This window comes from Scylla paramamosain, chromosome 24, assembly GCF_035594125.1.
Source record: "Scylla paramamosain isolate STU-SP2022 chromosome 24, ASM3559412v1, whole genome shotgun sequence".
Taxonomy (NCBI): domain Eukaryota; kingdom Metazoa; phylum Arthropoda; class Malacostraca; order Decapoda; family Portunidae; genus Scylla; species Scylla paramamosain.
Genome location: NC_087174.1, coordinates 19,745,608 through 19,764,268, shown reverse-complemented (window position 1 = coordinate 19,764,268; position 18,661 = coordinate 19,745,608). Strand labels below are relative to the sequence as shown.

Genomic DNA, 18,661 nt, shown 5'->3' with positions numbered 1-18,661 from the left:
CTCTCTCATTTAAGAACGTTTTTATTCTTTTATTCACCTTTTCTTCCTTTATTCTTTCCTTCTTTTCATCCTCTGATTCTTTATTACTGAGTTATTCAACCTTAGTCTTCTTTTCCTTTGTTTATCTTTTCTTTCTTTTTTTTTCGTTTCTCTTTTACCGTTTCATTCAACTTCCGTGTTTTTTTTATGTATTTTTCTCACTCTCCTCCTTCTTTTCCTCCTCTTCCTTTTCTTCCTTCTTTTCATACTTTATACACCACTTCTTCCTCCCTCCTTTTCTCTCTTCCCCTCGTTTCTCTTCTTCCTCCGACGAATCAGAGAAGGAGGGAAGAGATAATAAGATTGTTAGTGTGTTTTTCCTTATTCCATCTCCTCTCTTCAATCTTCTCCTCCTCCTCTTCCTTCTCCATCTCCTCCTCCTCTTCCTTCTCCATCTCCTCCTCCTCCTCTTAGTGGTCGTGCTCCTTCCTTATATGTCGAATTTGGAGGGAAGTAATAGAATTGTTGAGTGTTTTTCGCCCTACCAGCACCAGCACCACCACTACCACCACTACCACCACCATCACTACTTTCTCTTCTCCCTTCTTCTATACCTAACACAAGACAAGGGTATCTCTCTCTCTCTCTCTCTCTCTCTCTCTCTCTCTCTGGCCATTTCCTACACATGCCTCCCACGGCTCACATAACACACTCCTATCGGTACTGCCAGACTTCCTCATCCTTTACTGTTCCTCATGCGCCTTTCCACGGTAAATATAGGACAAGGGAAGGTAAAGGGAGAAGGTCAAAGGTATAGAAGTATAAAAGTAAAGTGTCTGGGTATTACTGGCCCCGTATACCTAAGTTTTTCTTAAGCAAATTGTCACCTACGAATTTTTTTTTTTCACCTGAGTTTTCCCCAAGATAGTTTAGGTCGAGGAGATTTTTGTTTGCATTGTCCTTTGTCTGTCTTTGTATCCATTTCTCACAAACTGCTATGTAAGGGCCAACATATCTGCTGGTGATTTGTTAAGTGCGATACACAACAACTCACAGTCTCAATAGCGGTGCGAAAAATCTCTACAAGCATCCACAAGAAACAGAAGGGATTAAAAAGGATAGATTTTTCCGACGTGTTGCCAGTAAGGTATTTAGACGTGGCTGTAAAACAAAGAACAAAACAAACAAACAAACAAACAAACAAAAGAGTCGAGTGATTTGTGATTTAGGAAAGATGTGACAGGTAGCAGTGAAAGGGTTAAGTACTTAGGAACATAAGAGAATAAAGGAAACTGTAGGAGGTCATCATATCAGTTACCTTGTGTTCCTTCGTCTTTCTTCACATTTATTTAAGCTAGTTTAGGTTGGGGCATTTGTCACTGTGGATGTAATTTTGGATAAGGTTTTTTTTGTTGCGACCACAGTAAATGATCGATCAACAGCCACTCAAGTTTATTGTCTCTAGGGTAGCGTGGACAGACTGGGCGGGAATGCTTCAAACACCCATTTATATACACTCCCGTGAGTCCCTCTGGTGGCTGAATACATAAATGTCTTACCCACCTTTACCATCTAATAACACTAGAATTTTATTTGTGAAGGTAGAATCTTTGTGAGTAGACTTGATTTGGATGGACTTTAGAAAGTACTTGAAACCAGGAGGGAACAAGGAGTATTCAACTTATTTTTACCCTTTATTAGACAAACATCATCTCTATTCTTATACTAGAAACTCAGTATAGACAACACGTCCATCAGTCCATTAAATTTGGTGTTTTCCTTTAATCTTAAGACTGATCTGCTAACAATCTTACAAAACACGTGTAAGCTTAGATCAGGACACTCAGGACTGAGGGTAAATACGAAACACAGCAGAAGACAACACGGGACATTACTCGACTTCAAACCAACACTGTAACTGTACCTTGTTACTAAGCACCGGGGTCCAGCTACAGCCTTAACACGCCTGGTATGTTACTTTGATGTCCCAACCCGCGCCACTCGTTTGTCCGGGGCGTTCTGAGAGGCCACCTTCTCAGCAGAGGCACGAGGGAGTAAATGTATGCAGACAGAAGTGGTGGAGGCGGAACAGAGAAGTCCTCCCTGCAAGGATTCTCGTTTTCCTAGACAGACAGGCCAGACAGGTGAAACAGACAGGTTACAGACACTACCTGAGATCTGCGACACTGCTCTCTCTCTCTCTCTCTCTCTCTCTCTCTCTCTCTCTCTCTCTCTCTCTCTCTCTCTCTCTCTCTCTCTCGCCACCGGTTGTAGATAAACATCATTACTCATGCAGCGTTAGCCATTAGTGTGATTTATACATGTTCGTGGCCTCCTAAATGTGTTTGTTTTTTAATTAGTAAGTCTTGGTGTTGGTGATTTCCTTGTTTATTCTTTGCATATAAGTCACGGCCTCCCCGACCCGGTAATGCCTGTAATTCACCCCTGACTGGCCGATCGTTGACCAGCTCCTCGCGTAACAAAGGTGGCGTGTGGCTCTTATTTCTTTGATAAACTCTCTGGGACACTACTTGTTTCTGTGTTCCTTCCTTCCTGCAACTTGAGCTGTAGTACCTGTTTCTGTGTGTTCCTTCCTTCCTATGTCTTGAGCTGTAGGAGCATGACGGCATCTAATGATGACGCCTAAGGAACTAAATTGAGACTAAACTGGCTAACTTCTTTTTATTTATTTTTTTTTTAATGGTAAGTTAAGCGGGTTTCTCTCCTATTCCTTGTGTTCTTGGTAGTTATCTTGACACAAACAATCTCAACACGAAAGTGCTCGTCGCGCCCTCAATGACACTAGACTGGCATTTCAGTGGGCATTTTTTTTTATTAGATTTTTGTTGCCCTTGGCCAGTATCCTTCCTACATAAAAAAAAAAAAAAAAATCAGTTATTAGGTAAAGAAACTGATCTGAATACTCCTTTCAGCCTCTCTCCCTTTCGTTCATATCTCCCTCTCCCAATCTTCTCCTTCAATCCTTTATTATCAGGCCCCTCAACCCTCAGTCTCTCTTTCATATCTCCTTAACCCCCTCCTGCTTCATGGCTTTCCTTCTCTCTAGATATGATTAGTCCTCTCAGTTCCCCCCTTCCTTCATATCTTCTACCTGATCTCCTCCTCCTCCTTCATGGCCTCTTCTCCTTTCAACCCCCACTTTCTTCATATCCCCTCCCTATTCCTTCTCTTCTTTCATTCCCTCCTCCCTCGTGTTCTCTACGTAATAATCTTCTCCGGCACAATTAATCTGTTGTCTTCTTTCTCACTGCAGAGTTCATGTCTTCCCCCAACACTCCAGTGCCCCCGCGTCCTCCTCTCAACAAGTCCCCCCTCTCCGTCTTCTTAACCACCAGTCCCCCTTCCTCCCCCTCATTTTATCCACTGGCTCCCCCTTTCTCCTCCTCATCGTAGTGATTAGGGTCACCTGCCAACACCGCAATTGCAGATCTAGGTCACCGTGATGGTCTGATTACAGGTCAAGGTAATCTGCTAACGTTGGATCCCTTCCAGAGTGGAGAGAGAGGTGGAGGGGCGGGACTGGATGTAGGAACGGAGGAGTGTAGCGCGCAGGGAGGCAGGCAAATTATTGTGGCGTTTAAAGGGGAAAGTAGGGAAATTGTGCTCTGGATATGGAATGGGAGTGGTAGGAACTTGTGTTAATGTCCCGCGTGTTCCAGTGTTCAGGTTGTTATTAGTTAAAAGTGTAAGTACTTAGGGGTTGTTCATTACTACAGTGTCCTCTTTATTTCATCTGAGAGGACATTTCTCTGTGTTCTCGCGTCTTTCCTTTATTGTTTCCCTGGCAATCTTGGTGTTTCGGTGGCGTGAGTGTTCTCTTTAATAGGAACGTGAAACTATGCGTACTTTGGGGTCTGTTCATTACTACAGTGTCCTCTTTATTTCATCTGAGGGGACATTTCTCTGTGTTCTCTTTCCCTTATTGTTTCCCTGGCAATCTTGATGTTTCCGTGGCGTGAGTGTTCTCTCTGGTGGGAATGTGAAGTAGGTGCAGTGGAAGCAAATTTTGACTTGGCTGCACTGAAGGAAGAGAGAACTGACTTAAGGACAACACAGGAAGGATAAAAGTAAAGGGAAGGCATGCATATGAAGGAACTTGAAGGAACAGGGAGGACAGAGTGCACTAGCTGAAGGAGCAGGAGATAGAGGGATCGTCAGTGTGAGGAAGCAGAAGTGTCCTTAGATGGCATGAGAGTTTGGGAGTCACTTTGATTTCTAACCTCTCCACTGGCATTACTTCAGATTGGCAAAATAGTCTGGCACTAGTTAAGAGCATCATTTTTAAAGGTACCACTGAAAGAAGAGATGAAGGAGTAGCTTAAAGTGATTCAGAGCCTTCAAATACCTTTAGTTTTATTTGTTTAGGGGGCCGGAATAAAATGGTATAAGGTCACTGCAATGAATTATCAAGCGTCATAGTGTTATTGGTTGTCAAAATTGATGAAGTGTAATGCGTAAGAAGAATATAAATAAAAGAAAGGGAAGCTGCAAGAAGCCATCAGACCTGAACGTGGCAGTCCCTGTATAAAACATGCCTATCTATTTCCATTATCATCCCCATTCATAAATTTGTCTACTCTTCTTTTAAAGCTCCCTAGTGACTCAGCACTAACAACCTGATTACTGAGTCCGTTCCATTCATCTACCTCTCTATTTGAGAACCAATTCCTTTCTGTCTCTTTCTTGAACGTACATTTTCCAAGCTTGAACCCGTTATTTCGTGTTCTGTCCTGATTACTGATCGTGAGAATTCTGCTTACATTCCCCGCGTTATAACCCCTATACCACTTAAAGACTTCTATCAGGTCCCCTCTTAACCTACGTCTCTCTAAGGAATGTAATTTAATAGCTTCAGTATTAGCGTGATGTGTGAACCATAGTGACAAAACAGCGCTCTCAGCAAACGACGGGGCCTGTCTGACTTACTGTGGCCTGTATTCTTGAACACTTCGCTCTCTCATCAGGAAAATTTTCAAAGACCGAGATAATTAGTCGAGTTTTCATGAATGTTTCTCCCACTGAAGATCGGAAACATATTAAACTATCAATAGAATCAAGAAAACACCCTCGAAAATTGCAGTAACATACACATCAGTCTGTAAAATATAAGGGATGAGACGACGAAATGTTTAGAAATATAGTGCTGTTACTGGGAGAGGCGGGGAGTGGCGGGGAGAGGGGAGGGTAGAGAGGCGTCAAAGATCATGAGAGGCACTTGGTTCTTTAGTAAAGGGGAGTTGTGTTTCTCTCTCTCTCTCTCTCTCTCTCTCTCTCTCTCTCTCTCTCTCTCTCTCTCTCTCTCTCTCTCTCTCTCTCTCTCTCTCTCTTTTTGTTCTTTTGATGTCTGTCTTGAAATGGAGAGAGAGAGAGAGAGAGAGAGAGAGAGAGAGAGAGAGAGAGAGAGAGAGAGAGAGAGAGAGAGAGAGAGAGAGAGAGAGAGAGAGAGAGATGTGTGTGTGTGCGCGTGTGTGTGTGTGTGTGTGTGTGATCGCCGTGTAATTTTCTAACATTTTATTCCCTTTGTTTCATTGATTTTGATTTCATTTTTTGATTTGGTTCTGTTTGCAGTTTATAAAGAATTTTTTTTGTTTTGTTTTGTTTTGTTCCTAATTTTCAAACGTATTTTCCTTTTAAATTTCCTCGCATATCTCATTTCCATTCATTTATTTCTATCGCCTGTTGGTTTCCTGTGCTGTTTTCCAGGAAACGAAATGGGAATATGTATTAAAAAAAAAAACAAGATCTTTCCTCCGTTCAGTGATTAGGGAGGAGAGAAGGGCGAGGAGGAGAGAGGCAGCGAGAGCAGAGAGAGAGAGAGAGGAAGACTCTTTTCGGTATTGGAATAGTATTAAAGATATAAAATGAAGAAAGTTAGCTCCCTACACCGTCTCTCTCTCTCTCTCTCTCTCTCTCTCTCTCTCTCTCTCTCTCTCTCTCTCTCTCTCTCTCTCTCTCTCTCTCTCTCTCTAGATGCCGGCTATTTCTTTCATGTACACAATTTCAACTTACAAAATTTTCAATTCAAATGTAATTCTCCCAGGGGGTCGTCGTGGAGAGGGAGAGGAGAGGGAGAGAGGGAGAGGGGAGGCCAATGTGAGAGTTACTCTGTGCCCTCCCCTCCCCTTCTTCCCTCTCCCCTATCCCCACTCTCCCCTCTTCCCTATCCTCTCTGCCCTCTAACCCAAAATGAGATGTCTCTGCATGTATCACTTTTCCTCTTTTCCCCTTTTTCCTTTTCCCTTTTCCTTTCTCCTCCCTATACTTTTTCCCCTTTTGCTTTTCCCTTTTCCTTTCTCCTCCCTATACTCCTTTTCTCGTCCGCATCCTTCTTATCCTACCCTCTCCTTTCTCTTCGCCTTTCTCTTCTCATCTTCCCATTTCCCATCTTCCTTTCCTCCCTTTCCCTCCCGCTTTTCCTCTTCTTCCTCCTGTCTCCCTCTTCTTCTCCTTTTGGGTGTTGTTCAGGTGGCTCAATTTCCCCTTCAGGAGAGGAGGAGATGATCTGTGTCCCTCCTTTCCTCCAGTTTTTACCTCCAAGCTCTCCCTCTTCTCTCTTTTTATCTCCTGTGTGTGTGTGTGTGTGTGTGTGTGTGTGTGTGTGTGTGTCTTTTTTGTCTCTTTCTCTCTCTGTTTCTGTCTCTGATCCTGTTTCTCTCTCTCTCTCTCTCTCTCTCTCTCTCTCTCTCTCTCTCTCTCTCTCTCTCTCTCTCTCTCTCTCTCTCTCTCTCTCTCTCTCTCTCTCTCTCTCTCTCTCTCTCTCTCTCTCTCTCTCTCTCTCTCTCTCTCTCTCTCTCTCTCTCTCTCTCTCTCTCTCTCTCTCTCTCTCTCTCTCTCTCTCTCTCTCTCTCTCTCTCTCTCTCTCTCTCTCTCTCTCTCTCTCTCTCTCTCTCTCTCTCTCTCTCTCTCTTGACCACTCCACTCCTTTCCTTCCTTTTAGTTCCTTCCTTCTCCCCACCTTCGTTCCTTCGTCCTACCCTCCCTCTACCTGCCTCCGCTCACCTACCACTTACCTGCCTCCAGCCGCTCATTGGCATCACCGGAAGAGCCAGACAGGTGACCAATGACGTATCTACCTTGTAATATCCTCCTTAATACTCTTGGGAAGACGATGACGGTTGGAATATAGGAAGAAAAAGCATGTACACTTTTCGTCTGACACTTTTCTTTCCATCTCTTTCTCAACCTTCCGCGTGTTTATCTCTTCGTCCTTCCTCGTCCTCTTTTGGAGTTGGCCCGAGGGTCTTAGTTAAATGGGTTAGTCCCCCTTTCGGCAGGAGCGAGCACCTTGTCTGATGCTGAAATTGGAGAGATGAAAGAAAGTAGGTATCTTTACATTTTCTTCTTCTCTCAGCAACCTATGTCCTCTCTCTCTCTCTCTCTCTCTCTCTCTCTCTCTCTCTCTCTCTCTCTCTCTCTCTCTCTCTCTCTCTCTCTCTCTCTCTCTCTCTCTCTGTGTGTGGGTGTGTGTGTGTGTGTGTGTGTGTGTGTGTGTGTGTGCTCCCAGTCACTCCCTCAGCCCTCAGGGGGATGGTGTTTTCCTCTTCATATGGGAATAAGTGAAGGAAGTGTGTCGTATTTATTTATTTATTTATTTATTTTTTGCTGTTATCTTTGATTTTGCTGTCTCTTCTTGTGTCTCCCGGCGCTCTGTTTGGATGTGTGACTGTTGGGAGTTCTTGCTGTTTGTTTTTTGTTGTTTTTGTTGCTAATTCTGCTTCTGTTTCCGGTTTTCAGACTTTTTTTTTTTTTTAATTTACTCTAGAGCATGATTTTTTTCCTTTTTTTTTTTTTTTGGTGATGGGGATGGGAATGGCAGTGGTGGTGGTGGTGGTGGTGGTGGTGGTGGTGGTAGTGGTAATAGTGGAGGTGCTTGTGTATTTGTGGTATTGCGTTTTTGATGTTAGTGTGGTGGTGGCAGTGGTGGTGAAGGCAGTGGTGGTGGTTAACTGTAATGTATGCCATAATTTTCCATATTTTAAAGACTTGGTGTAATATGGAGCCAGTTGTAACGGGAAGAAAAATAAAGGGGAAGGAACTATTTAAATCTTTACTAAGCACAAAAAGAGGTGAACGCCGGAGATGAATGAAGGAAGGGCGCCTTGTCCTCCTTCCCTTGGTAGTGAAAGCTTTGGATTCTTGGTCAGCTCAAGTTCGACCAGATTGTCAGTCACCTCCCTTGAGTTTCATCAGTGCTCATTGATAAGTAAGGATGTGTATAAAACTCAACCTTACTTCTCCTTCGTTTGGTATTGGATTTTTTTTTTTTTTTTTTTTTTTTTGTCAGCGCACGCTCGTCACTTACCTCCCGTGAGTCTCGCGAGGGGTGTTCATTGACGGATAAGCGTGTGTATAAAGGTCAACCTTACTTCTCCTTCACTTGGTACTGGAAGCTTTTGTTTTCTCGTCAGCACACTTTCGTCGAGATGGTCACTTCCCTGTCTTAGATGTCGTTAGAAGTGTTCATGAACGACTGTGTGTATGAAAGTCAGCGTCTTAGTTAAAGTTACACTAATTACAACTGATGCAATATGCTTTTAGTTAGCAGTTCCAGCATTCCGTGTTTTCCAGTGGACTACAATTACTAAGAATTTTTTATTGCAAATTTTTTTTCCAGTTTTAACAGTATTTTCATTGTGCATCATGAACCAATGGTAAATAAACAATGGAAAATCTAAATCTGTGGCGGCTTAGAAATTGTAAAAGAATTCAATACATTTGGTATAAAACGAGATGTGCATCTACTCAAGCACTCACTAATACTTGTGAACTGTATCATACTACTTACTGAAATCCTCGGGAAAAAAAGGACAAAAATGGCGATATGTTAAGAAAATATACAGATATAATTTGTGCGGCGATGCTTGATAGAAATGTATTCATAGAAGAGAGACTGTCGGATTAGGAAAGTTCTCCTCACTAGGCATTGTATATGTGAAAGTTATAATGGGAAGCTGCAAGACATCGGCGAAGATGGAGTGAATGGGAGAAGCAGGCGTGGCTTCATTACTGGTACTTCCACGCTACATCGGCTGCCGCGGCGCCGGGAGTTAATCAAGAGTTAGCCGGCCAATTATCAGAGGTGCAAGTATTGAATCCCTTTAAGAGCCGCTAATGAGGGATGGAAACCCGCCCAGTGCTGCAAACAGAGCAACTCTTGCAGGATTCCAGGATTAGGAAATACAAACGCGTTTTCTACTGATTTCTTAGCAAATGGCGATTTAAAAATATGTAATAGAGATGTGTGCGCAGTTTAAAACACACATGGGTTTCTCCAGTTATTTATCAGCAAATCAGAAGTAAAAAATGCCAAAGAAAGTAGAGATTAAATATAGATAATGTGTAACTACCTATACCATTTATTTATCACTAAAGGATATACTAAAGGTACCTGGTAACTTAGAGGTGTTTCATGGAAGAAAATACACGTGACTTTCCCTTTTGCCTTCCCAGGAAAGGATTGGATAAAAATGTCTTGAGTCGAGACACGTAATGAAGAGTAACAGGGAAAGGACGAGTTTCTGTGTGGAGGTCTGCTTGGAGGCGATAGAGAGAAAGACCAGGCCGCCAAAGAGAAGATGATTCCTTTCTCCCCTTCGCAACAAAAAAGTAAGAGCAAAAGTCTAAAGTTGTGTAGATAAGTTTTCCGTAAGGACTCAAGTTTGTGGTGAGTCTGACGGCGAGGAGAGTTGCGAGGGGCTGCTGGAGTGGCGCTGATGGCTGAGGACTGAAGAGGTAGACAACCACTGATTACGTAAAAGAAACCATCCTCACATTGTACTTAGTGGGGGAGTCCGACGGGGAAAGAGAGTTGGCAGGAATAACGGTAAAGGAAAAGGACTCAAAACGCGAGGTAGTGTGAGGCAGACAGCCATTGATTAGTCTGATAAAAATGGCCTCAAATTGTAGTGGCGGGGGAGAAGAGTTAGCTTATGAAGTAGTGGCTTAAGACTCAAAACGCAAAGTAGTGTGAATTAGACAGCCTTTGATTAGATAAGTGCCCACAGACTGTAGTTGATAGAGGATGGTTAAGGAGGGAAGTAGTAGTAGTAGTAGTAGTAGTAGTAGTAGTAGTAATAGTAGTAGTAGTACTAGTAGTAGTTGTGAAAGGCAGGCAAGTATTGATTAGGTAAAAGGAAAATGTTCACTGACTGTATTTACTTGGGAGTTTGGCTGGGGAAGAGAGTTGACTGTAGAAGTATTGGCTAAGTATTCAAAACGGTAGCATAGGGTAATGTTAGGCACAGTGTATAGTTAACAGTAGAATTCGCGGCTAAAAATGAAAAACTGTTGTATAAGGTAGTATAAGGTAGTGTAAGGTATAGTGTAAGATGGTGTAAGGTAGACAGCCACTGATGAGATAAACGAAAATGTCCATAGTAAAAAAATGACAGACCTTGTTTTCTGTCGTGCTCTGTCCATTCCCACCAGCCGCCTTCCCACTGGTCAGCGAGGGACAGGCTGTGCGGCGGGTTTTGCAGAGTTAATTGATGCGGTGAATCTAAAACTATACATGGGAATATGCAGTGAAATTTTGATTCGCCAAAGTGGAATGAGAGCAGCCACTGATTCCCGCTGCCTTGAAATATTTACCGCCGCGAGTATTGCACCAAATTGATGTTCCGGCGTCAGTGTGAGCGTCGGTTCGTTTCCTTCGTAAAATGTTCGCTTTCTGGTTCATTTTCACGCAGTGTCGTGGGTGTCTCAATTTTAATCCCGCGGTTCTCGTCCTATTTATTTAAAAAAATTTTTTTTGTATTTACATTGTTCTGCTAAAAAATGAGGATTCCGCAACATTGACCTCATAGTAATATATCTTTCATGGCTATTTCTTCCAGTCCATGAGAGAGAGAGAGAGAGAGAGAGAGAGAGAGAGAGAGAGAGAGAGAGAGAGAGAGAGAGAGAGAGAGAGAGAGAGAGAGAGAGAGAGAGATTGTGGTTAAATATTATACACTTTCTAGTACATTGCCCTTAAGATAGGTGGAATAGGTAGTATACACGACGAGAGAGAGAGAGAGAGAGAGAGAGAGAGAGAGAGAGAGAGAGAGAGAGAGAGAGAGAGAGAGAGAGAGAGAGAGAGAGAGAGAGAGAGATTCGCAGGCTCACATTCCTTACCATCGCCTTTAGTTCGTAATTACCAGTAACTTCACAGTGGCTCCTCTTACGCCTCTGGTCCGGGTCTGGCTCGCTCCCTGGGCCTCGCTGCCGTCCCCGCAAACCTACATTATCATTAGAACTTTATTTCCAGGCGACAGACGAAACTCGGGTCCTCTTTTAGCTTCCGCCGCGCCGCCTGTGCCGTCACTGCTGCCCCCCTGCTGTTCCTGCTGCTGCTGCTTTTCGGTACATTATCTACTAATTCACGATATAAGTGTTCGAGAGAGTGAAGCTGTGTCTGGTACTAACTTTCTCTTTATTGTTATTCCCGGTAATATCTTCAATTTTTATTCCTTTTACTCTGTATTATAAAAGCGCCTCTTGGAAAAATAGCGATTCCTTTATTATTTATTTATTTATTTATTTATTTATTTACCTATTTATTTATGTTTTACCTGTAGCACATTTACGTCTCTCTTATTGTATATAATTTTATGTTTTATATATATTATTATCTTTGTCAGTTTTTTATTTAATCTTTTTTGTATTTTGATGTTTTCTGTATATTATGTTCTTTGTCAATTTTAATGTTTTATTTTAACCGTTTTATTTACATGTTTTCTCCATATTGTGCTCTTTGTCAGTTCCTTTTTTCTGTTGTTTGAGCTTTCAACATGAAGTGGTGCTTAATATTTCCATTCTGTCAAGGTTTACTGTTTGTTTATCGGGTCTGATTCAACTTTCTACTCGTAACTCTTTCCACTTTCCTCCATTTTAAAATTCTGAAATTGTTTGGTTCAAATGCTTTTATTATAAAGTTCCCTTTTATATTCAAAACACACTATTCCATGAGAGAGAGAGAGAGAGAGAGAGAGAGAGAGAGAGAGAGAGAGAGAGAGAGAGAGAGAGAGAGAGAGAGAGAGAGAGAGAGAGAGAGATGGCAGGGGGCCAGAACAATGCTATACATAACCACTTACTGATGTGAAAATCGGTTCAAGTTTCATGAAATCTCAGAAGCTTTGAAGACTCAAACTCTGAAGAATTGTTGTGGATTTTTCACTTCTCTTTCCTCCCATTTCCTCTTCTTCCTCCTCTTCCTCTTCCCCGTCTCGCTGTTCCCTTGCCTCCCCACCGCCTGCAGTTGCCTCATCTTGCCCTCCTCCTCTTGTTCATCGTCCCTTTTCAAACCATTTCCTTTTCCCTTCCTCTTCACGTTTTAAGAAATCACAGAGAAGAAAAATAGAGGAAGTTAATTTTTTTTTAATTTGTCAAAAAATATACTGTATTTTTTCGCTATTTTTTTTTTTTTTTTGCAATTTTTGTTCCCTGTGGAAGTAACTGAATGCATCCCGCTGTCATTTATTATTTTTCTTTTAGTCTTTTTCCGTGTGTGTGTGTGTGTCTGCTCTCTCTCTCTCTCTCTCTCTCTCTCTCTCTCTCTCTCTCTCTCTCTCTCTCTCTCTCTCTCTCTCTCTCTCTCTCTCTCTCTCTCTCTCTCTCTCTCTCTCTCTCTCTCTCTCTCTCTCTCTCTCTCTCTGCAGGTGCGTGTTTCAGTGAATGCTCTTCCTCTCCTGTGATATTGTTTGCTTCTCTTCTTTCAGTGCAGAGTTATTGTTACCTTCCTTGAATTCTGTCCTTCCTTCCTCCTCCTTCCCTGCATCTCTTTGCCTCTGCTGTCCTTTTTTTCACTGTTATGTCATCTTTTTGCTCCTATCCTGCTCTCTTTCTTTCTAGTTTTCTTTCTATTTTTTCCTCCCAGTCTTCCTGTTTTTGTACTATGTTTCTTTTTTTCTAGTCTTTTCTTTTCATCTATCCTTCCCTTCTCTGCTTCCTCCTTCCCTGTCTTGACTTTACTTTCTCTCTGATGCCTTTCTATTATCTTCTCCCCGCCTTCCTCCCTCCTTGTTTCCTTTCTCTTTTATTTCCTCTATTTCTGTCTATTTTCACTTCTTCCTTCCTACCTTTTCTCCCTTTTCTACTCCTTCCTCCTCTAGCACAAAGAGGTTAGATTCATTAATATTCTTAGCCTGTAAATATGAATTCATTGTACCTCTGCAAATAAGTACAATATACACTGTGCATATTCAAGGGTACTTTAATGAGGGTCAGGAGAGAGTGCCAAGATAAGAGGACGATAGGGAAGAATAAGAAAGGAAAATGGAAAAAGACTGCTGTGATTAAGAATACGAAGGTTACGTTTACAGTCATTTGGTGCTGAGGCGAAAAATATTCAGGTAATAAGGGTCTCGAGTCATGTTATAAGGGCCTAAGGATGTTTCAGCCACAGGTTACTTGGTACACTCAGAGAATTGACATGAGAAATTACTCTAGCCAAATCTTGCCTCTCCATGCTCTTGTAGGACTGACGCCTCAATGCCAAGGACTTTTATCAACAGGTGTATGGTTACATGAAGACACTAGGGAGGTGGGAGGAGAGAGAGAGAGAGAGAGAGAGAGAGAGAGAGAGAGAGAGAGAGAGAGAGAGAGAGAGAGAGAGAGAGAGAGAGAGAGAGAGAGAGAGAGAGAGAGAGAGAGAGAGAGAGAGAGACAGAGAGAGAACGTGTGTGTGTGTGTGTGTGTGTGTGTATCGGGAGGCCCAAGTGAGGGTGCGCCGAATTTATCCCTGCACCTCGCCTCAAAAATAGTTTACGGATTCCGCTCTGCTTGACCACAACAGCATTATAAATGTTACAGGAAGGAGGAAATACAGAAGCAGGCAGGGAGTTCCAGAGTTTACCAGAGAAAGGGATGAACGATTGAGAATACTGGTAAACTCTTGCATTAGAGAGGTGGACAGAATAGGGATGAGAGAATGAAGAAAGTCTTGTGCAGTGAGGCCACGGGAGGAGAGGGAGGCATACAGTTAGCAAGATCAGAAGAGCAGTTAGCATGAAAATAGCGGTAGAAGACAACTAGAGATGCAACATTGCGGCGATAGGCATACAGTTAGCAAGATCAGAAGAGCAGTTAGCATGAAAATAGCGGTAGAAGACAACTAGAGATGCAACATTGCGGCGATGAGAGAGAGGCTGAAGACAGTTAGTTAGAGGAGAGGAGTTGATGAGACGAAAGGGTAATATGATTGTAAGATTTACTGAAATGCGAGGCGTAACTTCTAATGTGCTGTTGTTTTCTGTTAAAAATCAGAGAATCGGAGAGTTGGCGACATGTTGGAGGCAGGAAATGATTTCTTTTCTTGGTCTACGCTTGAGCTAAATTTCAGTCCAAAACTGAATCGCTTCATCCTGAGTGTGGTTCAGATTCATGTTCACTAAATTCTGAGCAATAAATGTGATTTCATAAAATGTCTGGAAGCAAATTATCTTATCACTTGAAGTGTGTGGCTCGCGCCGCCACGCTGCAGCAGGCTCCCTCACGCCTGCGGCTTAGCGTGCGGCAACCACGCCGAGGTTGTCTACCGTGGTTCCCCCAAGAGGCACAAGGTGGCCTTCTTCTACTTCAAGGAGGCTCACTGGTAACAGGGAGCCTCTGGCGAGTACGATAATAATAATAATAATAATAATAATAATAATAATATCAGGTTTATTTATCAAGAGGCAGCAGACAATACAGTGATAGTCGCTGAAGGGGTCTTGATTTACATGGTATATGTTCGACTCTTGACCAGCAGGGGCACAGGAAACGCAGGTAACAGTGCAGGTGTTTATTCACAGAAGGTGTGAACAGAAGGCTGGAGGTAGGTGATCTCTCGGCGCCAGGCCGCGCACTTCCACTTAACACTTATGACTGAAGCCTAGCTCGTTCACTCATACACGTATTCATGCCTCACGCAAGTCTCGCTCATTCACTCGTTCACACAACTAGCTAACAACCACACACCTCCCCCGAGACATAAGGAAGATTCCTTATCTTTGTTATGGCTACCGTAACACATGAAACAAAGTTACAATGATTGAAGTACAGAAAACACGGTACATATACACAAAACAAACACAGCGTACAATGAACACGTACGACTAATCGTAGGTGCTACGGTGCCACCGCACCTGCAGTCGTCTCGGCTCCCTACGCTGTCGGCTGCTTCGACGCTCTGGTTGCTCTCGGCCACGGTGTACCCCGTTACCCTGATGCTCCGGGCTGCCGGGATGGTGGTGTTCCTCGTGACCCTGATGCTGAAGCGCTGCACCGCCATGAGCGGTGTGCTGCTCGACAGGAAGGGGAGCAAGAGGTCTGTGTGGGCGTAGGTGTCTTCTATTACGCCACATCACGCGACCGCTGCCCATCTTGATGAGGTAGTCTCTCCTTCGCCCAACAGCCACGATGACACCCAGGCGATCCCAGAGGCCTGTCGTGTGATCTTGAACGTCGACGTGGCCACCGAGGTGCAGGAGAGGAAGAGTACGGGCGGACGCGTCGTGGCGAAGTTTCGCTTTCTTCCTCAGTCGCTCTGCCTTGGCGTCGCACTCATCAGCAGCGCGCTGCCACTGCTGAGCGTATGAGCGATGATGAGCCGGGACACAGGACCTCATAGGATGACCGAAGAGGACTTGTGCTGGTGATCGCCCTTCCGCCCTCGGAGTGTTGCGCAGTTCCAGCAACCCGCGAGCGAACGCATCCTCGTCCAGGTGTCCCTGCTGTGTGGTCGTGAGGATCAGCTTCTTCACGGACTTGACCGCTGCCTCGGCGTGACCATTGGAGCGTGGATAATGAGGTGAAGATACACGATGCTCCACCCCCATCGAGCCAGGAAGCGCCGTACCGATGAAGAAGTGAACTGCGGTCCACCGTCAGTCCTCAGGAGAACAGGCACGCCCGTGTCGGCGAACACACCCCGAAGGACACGAACGAGCTGATCAGCCGATGCTGGACGTGAGCATGCAGACACGTGAGGCCACCCAGACAAGCGATCTACATACACGAGGTATGTACGGCCTGCTGCGTGGAAGTAGTCTGCAGAAACTGACTCAAACACCCTGCTGGGTGTGTCCGTGTCCTGCCAGAGAGGTTCGTTGGCTTGGCTTGGTAGGAGTGGACGGCATAGTGAGCATCCAGAAACGACGTTCTCAACGTCTCTGTCCATACCAGGCCAGTACACCGTTTGTCGGGCCCGTCGCTTGGTGCGCTCCATCCCCTGATGACTGTCATGGAGTCGCTCTAGTGTTTCTCGGCGGAGGCTGTGAGGAATAAGAAGCCTCGGCCCGTAAACCACCAGGTCGTCGTCTACGGCCAGCAGACTGCGCACCGGCCAGTACGTACGCAAGCGGTGATCGAGGTCGTGGCAATGATCAGGGAAGCCCTCGATGATGACGTTCTTGAGCAAGCAGTACTCCCCGTCTCTTGCTGCTGCGGCACGTACCATTTCCACAGTCTGATCCTGGAGTGGTGCTAAGCGGACGCCGTCCTCATTGGTGGCAGATAACGCTGAGATGACCGCTGAGTGGAGAGGGTCGAGGTCACCAGAAGTAGCAGCATCCTCTTCCTCCACTGGGTCCTGTACTGGAGCACGTGAGAGGGCGTCGGGCACACAGTGTGTCGATCCCTTTTGCCAGCTTGCTGTGAAAGAATACTGAGCACCTGGGGCGCAGGTCGTGCCGTCACCGTCTTTGTGTATACGCCTGATAAGAGCTGGTATACACTGGCACTGGCTCCCCGCCTCGGGCCTGCACCGCGATGAGGAGAGACAGTTGAGGAACTCCTCGAAGCTCCTCGTCGTTTCCTCACTGTCTGCTGACATACACTCGCAAAATGCCCTCTTTTCCCGCAGTTACGACACACTTTATCTATTGCCTGGCATCCCCTTTTGTCACTGCGACAATCTTTGCCACAACGATAACAGCCCGTGGGGCTTGAGCCCCCGAAACTGCCCTTCCTGTAGTTCGAGACAGCGTTCACACCATGGCTCGAAGAGTGAGAGCCGCCCCTTAGTACTGCACTACACTGGTTAGCGCTCTCTGATGCTCTGCAAATATCTATGGCGTTTTCAAGGGTGAGTTTCTTGTTTTCCAGCATGCGTTTCAGAGCCACTTCGTCTCGTGTCCCAACGACAATTCTGTCACGCAGCTGATGGTTTATGCACTGGTCGCAAAAGTCACAGAAATTGGCGATTTCCTTAACAGCACATAAAAAGTCGTCAAAACCTTCTTGCGTTTCTTGCACGCGGGAGTAGAAGTCTCTTCTATCCATGATGATGTTGCGCTGGCTTCGCAGGTACTCACACATTGCATCGAGGATGGTTCTTAACTCCGCGTCTCTCGGTAAGCTTATCCCGTAGCGAAGTGTACGGGTCCACTCGTCGTCTAGGACAGCAGCGAGTGCCGCCCTCTGCTCAGCCAGGGAGAGACAGTCTATCCTGGCGAGGGTTACGTATCCTTCAAACTTATGGCGCCACGTGTCGAACTCACGTAAAGATGCTGACGCCGTTAAGTGAGGAATGATGGTGGCGGACGTCGGGAACCTCGCGCCCTGGGTAGACGTGCTGCGGGCTGTGGTTTCGCCTTCATTGCTCGCCGTGGTGCGACTGGGAGCTTGTGTCCCCACTCTCTCCAGCAGCTGGGTTAAACGCTCCTCGCGAGCCTGACTCTGCTCCGACTGTCGCGCTAGCAGAGCCTGACTCTGCTCCGACTGTCGCGCTAGCAGGGCAGCCAGCGCCTCCAACTGCTTCTCCATTCTGCGCCGTACCCACTGCAGCCTTGTCCTGATCCTACTCACTGCGCCATGTTCGACTCTTGACCAGCAGGGGCACAGGAAACGCAGGTAACAGTGCAGGTGTTTATTCACAGAAGGTGTGAACAGAAGGCTGGAGGTAGGTGATCTCTCGGCGCCAGGCCGCGCACTTCCACTTAACACTTATGACTGAAGCCTAGCTCGTTCACTCATACACGTATTCATGCCTCACGCAAGTCTCGCTCATTCACTCGTTCACACAACTAGCTAACAACCACACAGTATACATATATATATATATATATATATATATATATATATATATATATATATATATATATATATATATATATATATATATATATATATGGTACATATATTTACATGGCAGCAGCTTCACCGCTTTTTACAGTGTGGACATGATTGAACTGCATACGATATACTTTTTTGGCAGAAGCTGCACCATTTACATAGCTTCACCACTTTCATAGTGTGGACATGATTGAACTGCATACGATATACATCTTTGGCAGGAGCTTCGCCACAGAATAACAAACACCCACTGGGGGATCGAACACGGGACCCCCCGCCTCCCAGTCAGGAGCGCTACCCGTTACGCTATGGTGTGTTACGAGCAGACCGCAGAGTGCGGGTTGAAGGACCTGGCGAGGCTGAGACGCCTGGCGGCTGATATTCCCGTCAAGGTGAAGTACTGGACTAAAGGGCGGTCCAGCAAAGTGTTCTTGCAGGCCTCGCTGGGCGCCCTGCTGGACCAACTGGAGGGTAGCTCCGCCTCCGAGGCCTGGGTGGCATTTACAGCCTCCGGCCAGGAGCAGCGAGTGTTATGGCAATCAGCGGAGCACCAGCACTGTGCCGGCGCCAACACTCCCCAGAGTAACGAAGTTCTGGATGATTCGACCGACGCTCCGCTGGAGTACGATGC

General features: G+C 45.2%; 1 long non-coding RNA gene across 1 annotated transcript in view; it reads left to right on the top strand.

Annotated features, from left to right (window-relative positions):
* Positions 1–9,453: 9,453 nt before the first annotated feature.
* Positions 9,454–18,661, top strand: part of LOC135112955 (uncharacterized) — a 78,211-nt gene continuing 69,003 nt past the window's right edge. The window contains exon 1 of the long non-coding RNA XR_010274639.1: positions 9,454–9,606. This is a non-coding gene — a long non-coding RNA (uncharacterized LOC135112955). The remainder of the gene's footprint in view (positions 9,607–18,661) is intronic.